The following is a 14,669-nucleotide window of genomic DNA, read 5'->3' as shown; positions in this document are numbered from 1 at the left end:
ACCCTCTGCGGATTCAAGCCCAGGCCGGCCAGCAGGATATTCACAGCCATTGAATCAGGTAGAATATCACTGCGGTTTTATTTAAATGAAGGTGCATATTTGACTCTTGAAAATATGTATACTGTGCTGTACATAGCATGTTTAGAACGAAACAGACCTAAAATGGCAGTAATTTATCATCAAAAATAATGAATTTAATGTCAAAATAATTACACGGTGGTTGTGAGTTGTCCGACGCCTTTGAATGAACACGCAGACACACGCAGTCAGGGGCGCTGCTAAGGATTTTGGGCCCCATGAAAAGAATCTTGACAGGGCCCCAACACAGTTTATTGGGGGCTTCTCTGGGCGCCCTCTCAGTCATGGGCCCCGAGAATCGTCATCGTTTACCCCCCCTTTACAGCGCCCCTGCACGCAGTATGCATGTTTCACCAGTGTCTGTCGTTTTTGAAATATGCATTAAATAAGAAAATGTGAGCTCTTTAAGATAGGGATGCTAAGCAGGCTAAAGTTGGCAGTTTGCTGGTGTGGTTTAGTTCGAGTGGTTGGCCAGTGCATATTTTTACAGCCGGGTGGCTGCGGATTAGCTGTCATAAAGGGTAGGGTGGGTGTGGATTGGCTATCATAAAGGTTTGGGTGAATGCAGATCGGCTCTCATAAAGGGTCAGGTGGATGCGGATTGGCTGTCCTAAAGGGTCAGGTGAGTTGGGATTGGCTCTCATATAGTGTCAGGTAGGTGTGGGTTTTAAAAACCCCTGACCCTCATCACTAGTAAGCAGGATTGGAGCAGGAGCCAGGCAGTAACTTCAAACAAAGCAGGAACCCAGTAAAACTATTCAAGGACCAGAAATACAACATAAGAACATCCAAGGAACATAGAGAGGCATCATCATTCTTACTGAATGTTAAGTTTAACTTTTAAGATAAAAATCCTGCCATTTCCCTGCATGGCTGTGAAAGATGCCTCTTCTCTGGGAAATGGGTTTAGGATGGATGATTTTTGATTTAACAGCCCGAATCTCCACCCCCCAAAAAAAAGCCAGTTATTCACAATAAGGGGTGAGTTATCTCTGGGTCTCTGGGCGAAAGTCCTCATTGCGAAAAAAAGGACAATAATATGAGCCGTCAAAAGTGAGTTTCACCGACATACCTTCACTCTTTGCTGTGACATATGAAATATTATATATCTCATTTCGCAACATTACAATAATGAAAAATCAAATCTAGTTTAGTACCAGGATAAGCTGTGATTAAACAAAGCATATTTAGCCTTTTTGTAAAAATGTATTTCCCCAAGAAAACGCAAGTGTGAAACGTGTGTATTTGGGAGAGTAAGACACACGGCAAGCGGCAAGACACTCAGTTTATCGTTCATGCCAGGCTGAAGCACGTTCTTACAAACGCCTACGCCTTCCCACTGAGTCTGCCTCATCTTTGCCACTCCGAGGTCCATCAGCGACGCTTTTCATTCTCGTGGCGTCCAAATAACGGAAACTACATTAACTCGGGATTCGGGCCGTTTGCCGCGTGCCAGCATCGCTGGATCCTCTGAGAAACAAAATTAAAAAGCACAAAGGGTCGCCTTCCCCCTTCTGTTCGCCACATCTGGCACCAGTCGCCCCTTTCAGAAAGATACAAAGTAACCTGGGATTTTCACCAGAAACCTGACGTGTGCAGTGAGAAGACAGCTCTCCTGTGACACTTTCGCCTGGTGCTGGTAGCGCTAAACTGTTTGCTAGCTGTAATTTAACTCACCGTATCTACCGGCTTACCAGCTGCACAGGGACCGCAACCCTGAGATGTCTTCATTTGGCCCTTGAAAGTTCGAGGGCAGTTCTCTGTCACTGACGCTGATGCTCAACCTGCTCCAAACCGCAGATCATTTCTTTGTTCTCACAGAAATGCGGCAGAGTTTCAGCTTCAAGGAGACTGTCAAGTGACAGGTGTGAGCATCTTCCCCGGTCATCCCCAGTCTTCATCTCCGATGAAGATAGCTTTCTCAGAGCGTGGATCAGACCATCTCTATACTAATGGGGTGGTCCGACCCTTAACCCTCAGCCAACAGATTGGCCATTTCTTCCCTCCCTGTTGTGTGTCTGATCGATACCCATTTGAGCCTGTCACGCATCATTAGTGTGCAAACTAAGCATCTCCGTGATATTTTGTCTTCCTCTCCTCACGGTCTCTTTTCTCGTTTCCTCTGCAGGATGACAGCTGGGAGAGGATTGTGACACTGGACAAAAGAGAGGGACTATCTGAAAAACAAACTTTGCACAATTCCATCATACTGCAGATGAAATGTAGGCCACCAGTTCCAGGTATTTCCCCATGGGTAAATCCCCCTGGTTTCCAGTCAGGGTAGAGCGGAGGTTATGTGTGTGTCCACCGGTCCTCCTGATGAACTACCCCACTCCAGGGTAATATTCCAGGGCAGTGCTGCCTGTCGCTAGTTATAATCTCACCGTTTCAAAGAATATCACATTTTTAAAAGTCTCCCATCATGTGATATGCAGCTGGGAAACAACCTCTGGGCCAAGGCAAGCTCCAGCAGGTGTCTCATGGCAAGGCGACAAGCGAATATTTATTTAGACAGGAATTAACGTGTCGAAGCAATAGGACATGCACGGCTGTGTTCTCAGTAAATGATAGCAGTTTACGCCGAGCCAGTGAAAGAATACGTATCTTTTATACTAATGTGAAATCAATTCCCAAGCTCGTCTGATTCATTGCCAGCAGTTAAAGTTTTTTTTTTCTTCTTCAATAACTCCGTGGGGGGGGGAAAGTGCTGTTTTAATCAACTGCACCTCCATTTTCCAGAGGAGTGGGCCTGACTTTGCAGTGGTGCGACTATAGCAGCCAGGGTCCTGTCAGAGCTTGTTAGGTGGCCGTTGACATGCCTGAAGAGGATAAACTGGATTCTGTTTTTTTAAGTGCCACTTAGTGCCAGCTACACTCTGTATGTCACCATAGTGGAGAGAGCAGCTCAGGCCATTGGATGAAACCAGCTTCAGCACGTAGAGCTGCTACACCTACTGTATACATGTAGCTCTCTCTGACCATCACCTCGTCACCTATTCCAAGCTCCACCAGGGGTGGCAGCCTACGGTCGTTCTGACATGTGGGTTTGCCTTTCCCAGAGTTCAGATATCATCCACTTTACAGATATTAGATGACATTACCTTGGTCCGGAGCATAGCTTGTTAGACATTAGTCAAATTCCCCTTGAGGGAATATAAAACCTAAGTAACTGGGACATGGCATTCAGAATAGCATCCCTAGGGATGGGTAGATCAATACAGGTAATCTTTTTTATGGCATTTCTTAAAAACAGTGCCAAACGCAACCAGAATGAAATTGGCCACCTGGGATGAAACAGACCTTCCTGTGACTGCGCACTGCGTGTTTGGACTGTGACTCGCTGAAAGGAAAACTAATTATGCAGATAAAAATGTACCAAAGCAGAGGTAAATTTGCAGTTTCTGTAGAAGAGATTTTTCTGAATGTTTAATGATAGTGATTTGCAACTATTGCATATCCAATGAAATGAAGCTGTAGGTGACTTGTCATAAGTCAGACCCTGAACACTTAAATTTTTGCATTACTGTGGCTTCCCGAAATACATATGTTCTGTATTTATGGATATAATTTATACCTACAATATGCTTGATTTAGTATACATCTTAGAACTTAGTGCATGTTTTATTTAATTGTCATTTAAATGCATGAAATGGACTTGCTAAATTTAACCTGGAGAAAGGTTCAATAATATTCAATATTCAGTGATTTCATAAGTTCATGTTGTCTGCTGCACAGAATGGAAAGTCAAAGCGTGCATCTGAAATCGCATACTTTTTGGCTATGTAGTAGGTGAAATGTCCGAATCCTCAGTATGAGCGGGACAGAATGTGAAGTAAGCAGTGTGTCCGAATCCTCAGTATGAACGGGACAGAATGTGAAGTAAGCAGTGTGTCCGAATCCTCAGTATGAGCGGGACAGAATGTGAAGTAAGCAGTGTGTCCGAATCCTCAGTATGAGCGGGACAGAATGTGAAGTAAGCAGTGTGTCCGAATCCTCAGTATGAACGGGACAGAATGTGAAGTAAGCAGTGTGTCCGAATCCTCAGTATGAACGGGACAGAATGTGAAGTAAGCAGTGTGTCCGAATCCTCAGTATGAGCGGGACAGAATGTGAAGTAAGCAGTGTGTCCGAATCCTCAGTATGAACGGGACAGAATGTGAAGTAAGCAGTGTGTCCGAATCCTCAGTATGAACCGGACAGAATGTGAAGTAAGCAGTGTGTCCGAATCCTCAGTGTGAACGGGTCAGTATGTGAAGTAAGCAGTGTGTCCGAATCCTCAGTATGAACGGGACAGAATGTGAAGTAAGCAGTGTGTCCGAATCCTCAGTATGAACCGGACAGAATGTGAAGTAAGCAGTGTGTCCGAATCCTCAGTATGAACGGGACAGTATGTGAAGTAAGCAGTGTGTCCGAATCCTCAGTATGAACGGGACAGTATGTGAAGTAAGCAGTGTGTCCGAATTCTCAGTATGAACGGGAGAGAATGTGAAGTAAGCTGTGTGTCCGAATCCTCAGTATGAATGGGATAGAATGTGAAGTAAGCAGTGTGTCCGAATCCTCGGTGTGAACGGAACAGTATGTGAAGTAAGCAGTGTGTCCGAATCCTCAGTGTGAACAGGACAGTATGTGAAGTAAGCAGTGTGTCCGAATCCTCAGTGTGAACGGGACAGTATGTGAAGTAAGCAGTGTGGCCGAATCCTCAGTATGAACGGGACAGAATGTGAAGTAAGCAGTATGTCCGAATCATCAGTGTGAACGGGACAGTATGGGAAGTAAGCAGTGTGTCCGAATCCTCAGTATGAACGGGACAGTATGTGAAGTAAGCAGTGTGTCCGAATTCTCAGGATGAACGGGAGAGAATGTGAAGTAAGCAGTGTGTCCGAATCCTCAGTATGAATGGGATAGAATGTGAAGTAAGCAGTGTGTCCGAATCATCAGTGTGAACGGGACAGTATGTGAAGTAAGTAGTGTGTCCGAATCCTCAGTGTGAACGGGACAGTATGTGAAGTAAGCAGTGTGTCCGAATTCTCAGTATGAACGGGAGAGAATGTGAAGTAAGCAGTGTGTCCGAATCCTCAGTATGAATGGGATAGAATGTGAAGTAAGCAGTGTGTCCGAATCCTCAGTGTGAACGGGACAGTATGTGAAGTAAGCAGTGTGTCTGAATCCTCAGTGTGAACGGGACAGTATGTGAAGTAAGCAGTGTGTCCGAATTCTCAGTATTAACGGGAGAGAATGTGAAGTAAGCAGTGTGTCCGAATCCTCAGTATGAATGGGATAGAATGTGAAGTAAGCAGTGTGTCCGAATCCTCGGTGTGAACGGGACAGTATGTGAAGTAAGCAGTGTGTCCGAATCCTCAGTGTGAACAGGACAGTATGTGAAGTAAGCAGTGTGTCCGAATCCTCAGTATGAGCGGGACAGAATGTGAAGTAAGCAGTGTGTCCGAATCCTCAGTATGAACGGGACAGAATGTGAAGTAAGCAGTATGTCCGAATCCTCAGTATGAACGGGACAGTATGTGAAGTAAGCAGTGTGTCCGAATTCTCAGTATGAACGGGAGAGAATGTGAAGTAAGCAGTGTGTCCGAATCCTCAGTATGAACGGGATAGAATGTGTAGTAAGCAGTGTCTCCGAATCCTCAGTGTGAACGGAACAGTATGTGAAGTAAGCAGTGTGTCCGAATCCTCAGTATGAACGGGACAGAATGTGAAGTAAGCAGTGTGTCCGAATTCTCAGTATGAACGGGAGAGAATGTGAAGTAAGCAGTGTGTCCGAATCCTCAGTATGAACGGGATAGAATGTGTAGTAAGCAGTGTCTCCGAATCCTCAGTATGAACGGGACAGAATGTGAAGTAAGCAGTGTGTCCGAATTCTCAGTATGAACGGGACAGTATGTGAAGTAAGCAGTGTGTCCGAATCCTCAGTATGAACGGGACAGTATGTGAAGTAAGCAGTGTGTCCGAATCATCAGTGTGAACGGGACAGTATGTGAAGTAAGCAGTGTGTCCGAATCCTCAGTATGAACGGGACAGTATGTGAAGTAAGCAGTGTGTCCGAATCCTCAGTATGAATGGGACAGTATGTGAAGTAAGCAGTGTGTCCGAATCCTCAGTACGAGCGGGACAGTATGTGAAGTAAGCAGTGTGTCAGAATCCTCAGTATGAGCGGAACAGTATGTGAAGTAAGCAGTGTGTCCGAATCCTCAGTATGAACGGGACAGTATGTGAAGTAAGCAGTGTGTCCGAATTCTCAGTATGAATGGGAGAGAATGTGAAGTAAGCAGTGTGTCCGAATCCTCAGTATGAACGGGATAGAATGTGTAGTAAGCAGTGTGTCCGAATCCTCAGTATGAACGGGATAGAATGTGTAGTAAGCAGTGTCTCCGAATCCTCAGTATGAACGGGACAGAATGTGAAGTAAGCAGTGTGTCCGAATTCTCAGTATGAACGGGACAGTATGTGAAGTAAGCAGTGTGTCCGAATCCTCAGTATGAACGGGACAGTATGTGAAGTAAGCAGTGTGTCCGAATCATCAGTGTGAACGGGACAGTATGTGAAGTAAGCAGTGTGTCCGAATCCTCAGTATGAACGGGACAGTATGTGAAGTAAGCAGTGTGTCCGAATCCTCAGTATGAATGGGACAGTATGTGAAGTAAGCAGTGTGTCCGAATCCTCAGTACGAGCGGGACAGTATGTGAAGTAAGCAGTGCGTCAGAATCCTCAGTATGAGCGGAACAGTATGTGAAGTAAGCAGTGTGTCCGAATCCTCAGTATCAGCGGGACAGTATGTGAAGTAAGCAGTGTGTCCGAATCCTCAGTATCAGCGGAACAGTATGTGAAGTAAGCAGTGTGTCCGAATCCTCAGTATGAGCGGAACAGTTTGTGAAGTAAGCAGTGTGTCCGAATCCTCAGTATGAACGGGACAGAATGTGAAGTAAGCAGTGTGTCCGAATCCTCAGTATGAGCGGAACAGTTTGTGAAGTAAGCAGTGTGTCCGAATCCTCAGTATGAACGGGACAGTATGTGAAGTAAGCAGTGTGTCCGAATCATCAGTTTGAACGGGACAGTATGTGAAGTAAGCAGTGTGTCCGAATCCTCAGTATGAACGGGACAGAATGTGAAGTAAGCAGTGTGTCCGAATCCTCAGTATGAACGGGACAGTATGTGAAGTAAGCAGTGTGTCCGAATCCTCAGTATGAACGGGACAGTATGTGAAGTAAGCAGTGTGTCCGAATCATCAGTGTGAGCGGGATATACTACATTCTGCGAAATTCTGATCAGTGCGACCAATGGATGCTACGCTATCACACAAGGTTCCTGGACCCACAAACAGAGACGATGAACATCACCCACTCAGGAATTTGTGTATCGTAGGTAGTGCCGTCTCTGTAAAAATTTAAGGAGAAATAAATGCCTCGTTACAGAAGTTGGTGCAAATATGTATTTTTTTCATTGATTATTGTTTAATAGTCTTTAATTGTTGCAGGGTTCAAGTCACATCATTATACATCCGGTACAGGTATTATGCAAGATGGTGCATGGATATTGTTCTCATGCATACAGTTTGTACTGCATTAAGGGTCGAGTTGTGGGCTTTTGACAACATTCAGTACCTGAATATGATTTCGGATGCACCCAAAGCTTTGGCAAGAGGTGCCATGAACTGTCATTTTGGCCAACAGGGGCCCTGTCTGGTGAGATTGCTGAGGTTGGCCAACCAAAACGTTGCACAGAAAACAGCACCTTATTGCTCACGTCATGACAAATTATGATCTCCAAAGCTGCAATGCGCAGTTCCCGGGGGCGTTATGCTGGCAGCAGGCCCCCAGCCCCAGCAGCACCTCCACTGTCTGCGGCTCGTCTCCCAGGGATTTGGGGTTGCAGCAAAGTCATCGTGAGGAGCTGCAATTATAAATCACAGAAATGGCGTCATGGCCGCCCTGCATCGCTCAGCCTTTATTCCATTTGATGGCTTCCCGCTCCGTCTTTTAATCATGCCCCTTTTAGGTCACCTTGCTATCGCACTCTGGTTGTTTCCAGCCCTCGAGATAGACCGCGGCGCTCAGGAAGAGATCCGTGGGGAGATGAAGGGCATGTGACTCTTTTACCGCCAGAACTGAAGTGACTTTTAATCGCGTAATGACTGCCCACTACGGTGACAGCAATCGATGTCACTCTCGCAGGACAGACAGCACTGCCAAGGGTCAAAGGGACATTTTTTTGATTAGTGACATGTCCCCCATCAGTGGAACGGAAGGGCTTTCTCGCTACCGCTCTGTGATGCTGTGCAGTCCTTCTGCATAGGAGGAGGATGCTTCCTCCCTGCTGGAGTCTTAGTTAGGCTCTGCCATCCTCACACTGATCTTTGGAATGCGCCACTGTAATTTGGCCTGGGGGGGGTTCAGCTTTTATTAAATGAAAGGATTTGGCGTCACCGAACTCTGGAGGAGGACTAGCCTTAAAGAAGAATCAAATTCTTTTAAGGCTTCTTGGGGTCTTATCACAGCATTGCTGTGTTAGGAAATTGTCCCTCTGCTTTGTGAGCCTGTGCTACATCAGTAATCAGAGTGGTTTTTGCCTCATTGGATTAGGACCTTGTCTCTGTGTTATGAAGGTTATTGGTTCAAATCCCAAAGTCAGAAGAATGATTTCACCATTGGGCCCCAGGGCAAAGTCCTTAATCTCCAGTTGCCCCAGGAACTGGCTGACCTTGCTCTCTTAATTGTACATTGCTTCAGATAAAGATGCTTGTCAAATAAATAAAATGTAATGTAACACTGGAGAGCATCAATGTGTTGCTGTGAGATGCAGAAATGCAGTTTATGTGTCATTCCCAGTGAGAAGGGTAGTTTTGTGAGTTGTGTGCTGGATTTAAAGCAGTACCAGCTTCACTGTAATCCAGCCCAAGAAGCAGCAAGCTTACTGGGCTGAGCTGCTCAGTTGGTTCAGATAAATCTTGCGGCCCCCACGCAATCCCCCTGTCCGAGAATAACATTTCACAAAGAGCTGCAGTTACTTCTGGGACAAGCTTGCATTTGCTGTGTCTGCCATGGCAGAATGGCAATAGGCTGAGCTGACAACAGGGGGCGCCACATACTACGGTAATACTGTCCTCTAGCTCATATCTTCTGTACTCTTCTGCTTTAGTAGCACGAACAATTACAACCTGAGAACTGGATGTGTTCCATGAGCATAAGTTGCATATGGTGACGGACGTATGATTAGGGCCAGTGTCCAATTAGCCAGTGTCCAATTAGCTGTTCCACAGTACGTCACATGACAGTAGGGCTTTTAAAACAGCAGAGCTTGCGCTTGACCAGTACCAGCCTGCTCTCTGTGCCCTGACAGTGGTGTCAGAGTGGACCATGAGCTCTCCATGGTTCCAAATCTGGCCACACGCTGTCCATGGTGCTGAAAGAGCCATCGATCCTGTCAAGAACAGTGTGTGTCTGTGTGTGTGGGCATGAGGGCAAGGATGGATTGCAGTGATATGGCTTAAAGACTGCTGCTCTTGCTCCTTATGAATGAATTTAGCTTATTGTATTCATTGTTTTATTTGCACTTTAAATGAGAGGCTCATTTTCACCAATAAGTCTTTGGAAAATACAATTAATGAGCTCATGAAGCTCTTTAACAAGTATAGAATACTCTGAACAAAGATGTAATGCTGAATGAGTAGAGAATATGCTGAATGAAGATGTAAAGCTGAATGAGTACAGAGTACTCTGAATGAAGATGTAATTCTGAATGAGCATAGAATACTCTGAATGAAGATGTAATGCTGAATGAGTATAGAGTACTCTGAATGAAGATGTAATGCTGAATGAGTACAGAGAATTCTGAATAAAGATGTAATTCTGAATGAGTATAGAGTACTCTGAATGAAGATGTAATGCTGAATGAGTATAGAGTACTCTGAATGAAGATGTAATACTGAATGAGTACTCATAATGAATTAAAAATCCTAAATGAGTACAGAGTAGTGGGGGTAGTTCTAATCTGCTAACAACGAACTGTAAATACCTTTCATAAAGATCTGGATGCTTCCATCCACACTGCCCTCGCTGCGGCATTTTGAAACCATGCGCTGGGGGGGTGGTGGAGAGAAAGGGGCATATGGCCAGCTTGTGATGTCAAAACCAGGAGGTTAATAACATAATAACAGGAGAATGAGTGGAATGGGGGGTTGGGTAGCTCCAGTTTGATTTAATACTCTGTCACCGGGAACCTCCAGGAGAATTATGCCTGTACAGGAAAACCCATTTCATCCTTCACTCTGTTTTATCTGAGCTCCTGAAAGGACAGTAAATTTTATATTTCCTGCGTGTTACAACTTTGTGCCCCCTCACGCAGATTTTCTCTGGGGGCGGGGTGTGGAGGGGCTCTGGGCTGTCTGCAAGTGTTTGTCACAGGGATCTACTGTACATCTACTCCCATATTTTATTTCTGAGGGTAAAAACAGCACTTCCTCCCTTTCAGAGCAGACTCCCGGTGATAATCGAATAAGGGCTACATGTCTTTTTACTTTGCATAGCACCGGTTTTCCATTTTAATTACTCAAGTACAAGTGAAGCACAAGGACAGTCAGTACCTTCTCCTCGGACTTGTGTTGCAATATCACTCAGAAGAGAAACGTCCCCAAAAAATGCTTTTCTCTTCATATAAGAGCATTTTCTGCAAGTTACCGAGAGGCACTGATCGTAACGATTCAGTGGAATTCAAGTAAAACTTTAGTGTCCCATATTTTCTATTTGCGGCCCACCTTTGTGATCAAACATACTAGACTAACGAGGTCGTTAGCCGCCATACTGCCTGACTTATCGCCGACAGACAGGCAGTCAGTGCAGCTGCTCAAAGACATATATCTGTGTGTCTGTACTTAATTTTCCCAGATGTCTTTCAGATATTTTGAATATGTTTTTGCCTGTTTTAGGGGCACTAAGTAAATCAAACCGCAAGGTCCATGACATCATTGGAAAATGTTTGTATGCCATCCATTTACAGAATGCCAAGGCTAAAAAGAGGGAATAGAACTTAGCTTAACAGCGAGATGAATATTATAATTTTGGGACCTGTTCCCTTGAGTCACGATGCATTTCGTGCTCCTGTGGTATGCGAGGTGCTGGTGTTCCTGGCTTTTTTAGTCCGGGAACCTCCAGGACGGTCTCAGGTCTCTGTGGTCTGAGGGTCACTGCCTTCCGCCTTTAATAATGAGCAGTCACCGTGCGTGTTTCAGTGAGCCATATTTACGCAACACACACACGCCTCTGGAGTGAGTACCTTGTGAGTACCAAGCTCGTGCACTCTTATGTTAGCCCACCCCATTTTTAAAGAACCATGCAGGAGATTCGACAACAGTTAACTAAGATGAGAATCCCCCGACCCCCCCCCCCTCCCAAGTGACAAGAATCCCCATCATGCAGTGGAACCCGATGCTAATCGATACCTTAAATACGCTCCTGATAAATGTTTCACTGGGGTTTTTCCACTCCCCAGATCTGGCCTGGATGCATTATTGAGCATGCTGGTGGCATCTGCCCTCCACTGGGTTACTGCCACATCCATTATGGCCCCTCTGATGGAGACATTAAAGTTTAATCTCAGCCCCTTCTAACATAAGGAGCAGGATCACCCTACTTTTAACCAGCTGCTTTCCTCCAGGTTGGAGTGACCTGCAACATTGTAGGCAAGGAACAAGAGGCTGCAGCCCCACACAGCTAACCCATAATAACCCCGTCCCTGTCTACTCAGGCTCCACCCCCACTTTGTGTTAACCCTAACCCTGCAAGTTCCACCCTGTTCCACATTAAACTTAATCCCACCCTCTTATACGCTCTTATACACAATATCCACACCACAGATGAATGACAACCCCGCCCATTCCACACAGGCCCCACCCATCCCGACCATAACCCAGTCCCCTCTATTCAAGCCCCACCCCCATCACAAATGTCTCTGTTTCCCTAATGGGGAATCCACAGCCCAATCAGATGTCTGGGATATAAACCCCACTGCAGTACTGCTGTTTTTCGATGTGAAGAGAGAGAGGGAGTGAGAGAGAGAGGGAGTGAAGCATAGGAAATGGTGTGGATCAGATTTACTCATGTGGGAGCTGGGGGGGGGGGGTGTTCGGGGCTTTGGTGAATAACGTGAGTCTTTCAGTCTGCGATGCAGATGAAGAGATCAAACCTCGACAGAGAGTGGCGTTGAAATGGGTAATGACGGATGGTGGCTCTTATTCTCTATGGCTGCACTGTGTGTGCCTGTGTGTGGATTAGGTTTATATTAAAGGTAATATTACCTTGTTATTCTGATGTTGTGGCAACCATTATTCAAGACCCCACAAAGATCTGTGAATGCAGTCAAACAAGTAAAAGTTCGGTTACTTGTGGTTCCATAGAAATGAATGGAGAGTCCCCACAAAGATATAATTACAAACCCGTGTGTGTATGTGTGTCGGATGCTGACTGTGTCTGACTGAGGCTGTGATTGAGGCTGTCTCTGTGTGTGTGCTTGCTTGTGAAGAGCATTCATTTGAAGCTGTATTTGGAGCAGTGAAATCCCAGTGAGAGATGACATTCATGTGATAGCACGTGTGCGTGGGATTTGCATGCATACCTAGGTATGTGTGTGGTTTTTTGAGTGTCGTGTCTGTGTATGTTTATGTATATTTCTTACAGCCTGGGTGTGTACATTTGGGTCTGAGCGTGTGTTTATATATTTCTGATAGTGTGCTTGTTTTTATATATTTCTGATGGCATGTATTTGTCTGCCTGGCCCTTTGCCTGCCTTAGTGTGTGTGTGTGTGGGAAATGACACAGCGCCCCCTGTTGCTTTTGCATCTTTTTGGACCTAGTGATGAATCAAGTGACAAACGAGACTGATCTCAGGCTCGGAACAGCAGAGACCTCCTGCTGTGTGACTCTCTATAAATACGCATCACCACATGTGCCCCAACCTCCTTTTCCTGTCATTCTCTGTAAATCTCTCCTACCATGCCCTAATTGACAGCTAATGGTCTGCTGATATGCACCTTTTAAAAACAGAGATGCCGAAACCGACATGGGAAACACAGCACAGGGAACACAGCATGGGAAACACAGCACCGGGATCACAGCACGGGGAAGATAGCACAGGGAACACAGAATGGGAAACATAGCATGGGGAACACAACACAGGGAACACAGCATGAGAAACACAGCACAGGGAACACAGCATGGGAAACATAGCATGGGGAACGCAACACAGGGAACACAGCATGGATAACACAGCACAGGGAACACATCATGAGAAACACAGCACAGGGAACACAGCATGATAAACACAGCATAGGGAACACAGCATGGGAAACATAGCATGAGGAACACAACGCAGGGAACACAGCATGGGTAACACAGCGCAGGGAACACAGCATGGGAAACATAGCATGGGGAACACAATGCAGGGAACACAGCATGGGTAACAGCGCAGGGAACACAGCATGGGAAACATAGCATGGGGAACACAACGCAGGGAACACAGCATGGGTAACACAGCACAGGGAACACAGCATGGGAAACATAGCATGGGGAACGCAACACAGGGAACACAGCATGGGTAACACAGCACAGGGAACACAGCATGAGAAACACAGCACAGGGAACACAGCATGGGGAAGACAGCACAGGGAACACAGCATTGGGAAAAACAGCATGGGAAACATAGCATGGGGAATGCAACACAGGGAACACAGCATGGGTAACACAGCACAGGGAACACAGTATGGGAAAGACAGCACAGGGAACACAGCATTGGGAAAAACAGCATGGGAAACATAGCATGGGGAATGCAACACAGGGAACACAGCATGGGTAACACAGCACAGGGAACACAGCATGAGAAACACAGCACAGGCAACACAGCATGGGAAACATAGCATGGGGAACACAACACAGGGAACACAGCATGGGTAACACAGCACAGGGAACACAGCATGGGAAAGACAGCACAGGGAACACAGCATTGGGAAAAACAGCATAGGAAACACAGCATGGGTTAAACAGTGAAATGAACCCATCGCAGGGAGCATAGTATCATGATCACAGCACAGAGAACAAAGCACAGGGAGCACAGCTGAAGGAACATAGTAGAGGGAGCATAGCACAGGGAACACAGTGACTCACAGCCCAGGGTTTTTTTTACATACACTCATTTCTCCTTATTTCTTAATCCCTGTTTCATTCCCATTTGTACCAAACAGTCCTAAATCTAGCCTTTTACTGGACTGTCCTACAACACTGGCTGTGATTGGCTGTCATAGGCCTCACCTGATCAACACTGAAGCGTGCTGGTCATGTGACCTTCCCAGGACCAGGCATGATAACAGTTGGCCCCATGATGATCTGAAAAGTTCAACTCCAGTCAGGCGTGCTGTTCAAGGCCACGTGCAAACCTGTTCTGGACAAATCCCCAGATTTTCTGGAGCCGTCCTTATGTACCTGTTCCTCTGTATTGACACAATGCTAGAGAAAGGGGGTGAGAGTGAGCTGGGAACGACCCTGACATGTCACACCTGGGCACAATGTTTGTCACTCAGAATCACTCACAGTCTC

The sequence above is a fragment of the Brienomyrus brachyistius genome, chromosome 4, assembly GCF_023856365.1.
Source record: "Brienomyrus brachyistius isolate T26 chromosome 4, BBRACH_0.4, whole genome shotgun sequence".
NCBI lineage: Eukaryota > Metazoa > Chordata > Actinopteri > Osteoglossiformes > Mormyridae > Brienomyrus > Brienomyrus brachyistius.
The sequence above is the reverse complement of the archived record's forward strand: the minus strand, read 5'-3'. Positions refer to the sequence as shown.